This window comes from Chrysochloris asiatica, unplaced genomic scaffold (assembly GCF_000296735.1).
Source record: "Chrysochloris asiatica unplaced genomic scaffold, ChrAsi1.0 scaffold00234, whole genome shotgun sequence".
In the NCBI taxonomy this organism is placed as follows: Eukaryota; Metazoa; Chordata; class Mammalia; order Afrosoricida; family Chrysochloridae; genus Chrysochloris; species Chrysochloris asiatica.
This window is the reverse complement of record NW_006408752.1, coordinates 1,854,634-1,861,176: the sequence shown is the minus strand read 5'-3', so window position 1 is coordinate 1,861,176 and position 6,543 is coordinate 1,854,634. Positions and strand designations below refer to the sequence as shown.

The 6,543-nt window shown below is 40.8% G+C and overlaps 1 pseudogene; it reads right to left on the bottom strand.

Annotated features, from left to right (window-relative positions):
• Positions 1 to 1,058: 1,058 nt before the first annotated feature.
• On the bottom strand, positions 1,059 to 1,493 carry LOC102813889 (annotated as a pseudogene).
• Between the last annotated feature and the right edge of the window lie 5,050 nt (positions 1,494 to 6,543).

Below are 6,543 nucleotides of genomic sequence, written 5' to 3'. Positions count from 1 at the left end.
CCATACTTCTTCCAAAACAGATTTGTTAATTCTCCTGGCAGTCCATAATATATTCAATATTCTTTGCCAACAATGTATTGATTCTTCTCTGGTCTTTTTTATTCATCGTTCACCTTTCACATGCATGTAAGGTAATTGAAAATACCATGGCTTGGCTGGGCCTTTGTCTTCAAAGTGACATCTTTGCTCTTTAAACTTTAAAGAGGTCTTTTGTAGCAGAGTGATTAAGGCAATATGTCATTTGATTTCTTGATTGCTGCTTCCATGAGTGTTGATTGTGGGTCAAAGTAAAATGAAATCTTCGACACTTCAATCTTTTCTTCATTTATCATGCTATTTATTGGTCCAGTTGTGAGGATTTTTGTTTTCTTTACATTGAGGTGCAATGTATACTGAAGACTGTAGTCTTTAATTTTTGTCAGTACTTCAACTCATCTTTTCTTTCAGTAAGCAAGGTCGTGCCATCTGCATATCAAAGGTTGTTGATGAATCTTCCTCCAATCCTCATACCATGTTCTTCTTCATACAATCCAGTTTCTCGGATTATTTGCTTAGCATACAGATTGAATAAGTATGGTGAAAGAATATAACCCTAACACACATCTTTCCTGATTTCAAAATATTCAGAATTATAGTAGGCTACATATTTCTGACAAAACTTTCTGCAAATTAGTGCTTAAAATGACTCCATTTCTCACAAAAGTGTTAGAGAAGGAAATGTTTAAATACTGACTTAATTTAACAAGAGATAATTCTCATTGTATAGTTCCTACATATCACTTTCACTTTGAAAGGCTAGGAAAATATTTTGCTTGTTTTTTTTCTTTGAAAGCTGATGTTTTTGATGGTGACAGAAGAGCAGCATAAAGAGATAAAACATAAAATAAAATACTGTCACATAGTAAACCACCTTAAAAATGGTGGCTATTATTATTATTCTGCAGTGTTCTGAAAATAATTTTATTATTTGTTCTGTGCTTTTGTTTTTGTTTTTTGGGTTTTTTTTTGTTTTTTTTTTGCAGTTTTTAATGGAAGTTGTACAAGAGATTATTTTACTCCTACATCTTCTCAATCATTCCTTCCTTATATTTGCCCTTTTCCTCTCCTACTTGGAAAGATTTGGCTTTACGTTCCAGGATCTTTTTGCAGTCTTTGTCCAGTTTTAGCCTAGTGATAACCACCTTGCTGGGGTGAATGCCCACATGGACAATTGTGCTATTAGCTTTGTCTTGCTGTACCCGCTCAGTGTAGATGACATATTTCTTCCTGTACACCTGGACTACTTTGCCAATTTGCTGACCCTTGTAGTATCTTCAAACAACCTGGACTTCATCATCTTTTTGGATGGGCATGGACCGAACATTGTATTTTTGCCTCAGTTCCTTGGAAAGAGGGGAAGACATAATCTTCATGCGAATGTGGGAAGGTGCATTGAAGTGCCTTTTACAGTTCTTACTCCGGTGGTCAGAAGACACAAAGGGATTGAACTTCATTTCGGCCGCTGTCGCTTCAGTGATGGCCGCAAAAGAAAAAAGTGTTCAGTGTTCTTCTACTGTGCTCTTCACTGTGTGAGTCTTCCCCACCCCCAGACCCACTCCTGCCCTTGGACATCTGCTTCCTAGAACTTTATTTCTTGAAGTTAGTGGGCTTTTGTATTCCCCGGCTTGAACTCTGTATTTCACAAAAAGAAAATTTACTTACTTATGGTTCTGTATTCAGTTTACTTCTACAAGCAACGTGCCTTAGAAATGGCGAAGACCCTTCAAAGCCTGTTCTTAGACGTTTCTGTTTATGAGAGGCTAGGAGATACCCCTGAAATTATAGGTAATTCCACAAATTTGCGTTCTTCATCATTTGCCATGCAGTAGCATTTTGTGGGAAAGGTGCCTTGGTTACACAAGGGTTAAGCACTTGGCTGCTAACCAAAAGGTGTGGTTTTAATTCACCAGTGGCTCAGTGGGATTAAAGATTTGGCAATCTGCTTCCATACCTAGGAAACCCTGTGGGGCAGTTCTACCCTGTTCCATAGGCTCATTATGAGTTGTAATCAACTGAACAGCACATGGCATTACTTTATGGGATTTCTTCAAAGAATTCATGTTTAAGCACAAGTTAGAGGCACTTAACAACAACAACAACAAACGTTATGCTTCCGAAAATAAAACATCTCAGATGTTTCAGGTGTTCACAGGTGCATTTCTTTGGGTTTGAGTGTATCATTTTGTTTGTTTGCTTTTCTCTTGTAATATCTTAGTATGTCTATAAGGAGCTCTGGTAGCACAGTGGTTACGTATGAGTCGGGCTGCTAATGTTAAGGTCAGCAGTTCGAAACTACCAGCTGTTCCATGGGAGAAAGATGAGGCTTTCTGCTTCCATAAATATTTACAACCTCAGAAACCCTGTGCAGTGTTGCTAGGAGTTCGAATCGACTCCACAGAACAAAACCACCACCACTTTGTCTATAACAATGGTTTCCAGAGTGGGATTCCCTAATCAGTAGCATCAGGATCCCCCTCAAACTAATTAGAAATGCAAATTCTCAGGCACTGCAATCTGTTTTAAGAAACCCTGCAGGCAATTTTGATGCCTTGATAAAGTTTGATACTCACCAGTCTGGGAAGCTCTCCTACATCTGACTTACTCTATTTCTGTCTATGATATTATAAGTCACACAATATGAGGTATGAAGAAGTAATCAGTCATGCCGCCGGCTACTGTTGCCTAGGGGATATTTAATGGTGTAACACGGGAAGTGCCATGTTGCTGAATAAATGTCATGCTTCAAGAAGGAAATAACTTTCTACCAAAAGGCTTCTAGAAAACCTCCTTTCACAACACCAGCAGCCAAAGTGAGAGTATTTAGACGCTAGAACCACAGAAACTACTAATGTCGGGTCCCCAGGCTGAGCTACAGCCTTGAGGCACCGTTAATTCAGCTAATTTAAAAGTAAAATCTCAGAACTCCGAAAGCTCTTCTTAAAGCAGAAGTATCAAAAGATTGAATTTAGCAATCCAGACATGAAGTAAGAAACTAGTATCCCTCTGTAGACCAGACTATGGGGAAACTCGAGGAAGTCTTGGCAAAGAGGTTTATTTTCTTGGCCATGCTGGGGAAGGGCAGTCATATAAGGAGGAGCTAGAGGCTGACATATTTTGGCAGAATGGCAAAACTAACCACTGGTCTTGCTTCCCTAGAGAACCCAGCCTAAGGTACCTACATATACATATGGAGTCCTGGTGTGGCATTGTGGGTTAATGTGCTAGACTGTAAGGCAGGTTTCAACCGCAAGGTTAGCAGTGCAAACTCACCAGCTGTTCTTCAGAAACCCTACACAGGGTCACTATGAGGTGGAACCAACTTAACTATATAAATATATCATTGTTGTTGTTGTTAAGTGCCGTCGAGTCGATTCCGACCCATAGCGACCCTGTATAGGGTTTCCAAGGAGCAGCTGGTGAGCTTGAACTACCAACCTTGCAGTTTAAACGACTTTGCAGTCTGATGCATTAGCCCACAGCGCTACACCAGGACACTCTCTCTCTCTCTCTCTGTGCATTGGAGTCAGTTCCAACTCATAGCGACCCTGTACAGGGTTTCCAAGGCTGTAAATCTTTATGGGAGCAGAAAGCTTCATCTTTCTCCCATGTAACTGTTGGTAGTTTCTAACTGCTGACCTTGCGGTTCGCAACCTGATTTGTAACCACTACGCTACCAGAGTGTGTGTGTGTGTGTGTGTGTGTGTGTGTGTGTGTGTATTGTTGTTGTTAAGTGCCGTGGAGTTGGTTTGGACTCATAGTGACCCTGTACAGGGTTTCCAAGGCTGTAAATCTTTACGGGAGCAGAAAGCCTCATCTTTCTCCCATGGAACAGTTGGTAGTTTTGAACTGCTGACCTTGTGGTTCACAGCCCAATACATAACCACTGCACAACCAGAGCTCCTATATATATATATATATACACACACACACATATATATATATAGTTGTTGAGTGCTATCTGATCGGTTCTGACTCATAGCGGCCCGTATAGGGTTTCTGAGGAGTGGCTGGTGGGTTTGAACTGCTGACCTTGCTGTTCAAACCAACCTTGTGGTCCAGTGCTTATCCTATAGTGCCACACCAGGATTCTAAATGATTGAGTGGGACCAGGCAAATAGGGTTCAGAGGACTCTAATGCTGGGATTGATTTTAAAGAGCCATTGTAGAAGCAGGAACAGATGACCTCAGGACCATCAAGTAAAAAAAGCCATGAGCAAAGCATGAGGTCCACACCTGGAAAAGTGGTGGCAGAGGTGGTGGCATAGAAAGACAGAGCAGTTTGGGGCTTCCTAACCCCTGGATTGAGTAAAGCTGAGTGCCAACGGGTAGGAGGCTGATTTGTAGAATGTGCCCTTTGGGTATTTACAGACTGCCTAAAGGAGCTTTGTAACACTTGTCCAAGCAGGGCAGTGACTGGGGAAGCACATGGCTGAGAGGCAGAAGACAAGAGTGAGGTGTAACTGCAATGCAGCAGAGAAGAGGCATTCCTAACTGGAAAACTGCTGCATCCTGTGTTATTTCTGATCCTGAATTGCCCCCTGAAGTGTTCCTAATAAACCCCATTGTCTTGAGTATTATTATGAATTCTGTGTGGCCATTGCAATGGATGATTGAACTGAGATGTGAAGCAGCAGAGCGCTATAGGAGGGATGGTTGGTGACAGAATAGGGTAAGGAAGATTGTAGGATGGAAGTGTGTCTGACCTCTGCTTCATTGGAATCACCTTTAGACTGAATTTGAGTTTGATTCTCCTTCCCCACTATGAAGCCAGAAGAAGTCAGATATGGCCTCCATACATTCTTGGCACATACTAGTCTAGTTCTAGAGATGGTTAAATGTCAGTGGTGGTATTGGGGACCACTTTCTGGTTTCCAGACTCAAGATTCTGGACCCAAGAATGTGCAAATTCAGGTGAAAATCCCTTTACAGACAAGACTTATTTTTGCTGGGAGTTGATTCTCTTACCATCATTGTCTTAGATAGCTAAGCTGGAAATTTTAGAATTTTTTTTTTTTTTTTTTTTTTTGTCACCAGCTCCTTGGCCTCTCAGCTAATTGGCCACCAAGTCTCAGTGGTTCATTCTTCATCAAGTATATGGAATTTTACCTTTCTTTACCATTCTTACAACTTCCATTGACTCAAAGTCCCTGTTACCCTATTCCAGGATTATTATAACTTCTTATTGATCCTCACCACTGAACCAATAAATAGCACATTAATAAATGGAGAAAAGATTAAAGTTATCAAAGACTTCATTTTGCTTGGATCTACCCTCAACACTCATGGAAGCAGAAGTCAAGATATCAAATCCCGTATTGTATTAGACAAATTTGTTGCACGAGACCTCTTTAAAGTGTTCAAGACAAAGGTGTAAAGTGTTCAAGAGGACATAAGTGTGCCCGACCCAAGTCATAGTATTTCAAATAGTTTAATATGCTTGTGAAAGTTGGCAATGAGTAAGGAAGACCTTAAAAGAATTGATATATTTGAGTTATGGTGTTGGAGAAGAATATTAAAGGTACCATGGACTACCCCAACGAGATGGATTGGCCAAGTGGCAGCATTGATGGACTCAAGCATGGCAACAATAGTGAGGTTGGCCCAGAATCGGGCAGTGTTTCGTTCTGCTGTGCATAAGGTTGTGATGGGTCGGTACTGACTCGATGGTACCTAACAACAACAACAACAATGGACTACCAGAATGACAAACAAATCTGTGTTAGACGAAGTACATCCAGAGTGCTCCTTAGAAGCCAAGATGAACATACTTTGTCTCTCATACTTTAGACATATTATTAAGAGGGTCCATTCCCTAGAGAAGGGCATCATGCTTGGTAAAGTGGAATGTCAGTGGAAAAGATGGCATAAGAGTGGGCCCTGTTTTGTTCTGTTGGACAAAGGGCCAATATTGGGCTGAACCTACTGGATAGTATCTAATTTCTCTCCTTCATCAGTCCTTCTTGAATATGCAACAAGATTCATCTTAATAAAATAACACTTTTAAGTTACAAACTCATTGAAAAACTTCAGTGATTCCCAGTAACATTAGGATTTAGTCTAATCCTGCCTGATTAACAAAATGGACAACTCACTCCCAAATGGACAACTCATTAACAAAATGAAAACTCACTCTAAAAGCTCAGGCATAGAGTCTAGAATACATCACACAGAGAAGGACTATAGCTTAAAGGGCCATATTAGTAATACATTGCACAGGTGAATGAAGAGATGAGTTTGGCATCTGGGTGGCACAAAAGGTTTGCTCTCAAACATGAACCAAAAGGTTGTCAGTTTGAATCCACCAGTGTGGTACACAGAAGAAAGGCCTGAAAATCTACTTCCCTGAGATTACAGCTGAGAGTCTTGGTAGGGTAAGTACTGGACTACTGAGTGTAATGTTGGTGGTTTAAACCCACCACCCCCTCCTTGGAAACCCTATATATATGGGGTTGCTGTGAGTTGGGACCACCTCCACAGCACTTAACAACAACAACAAGTTTGCTA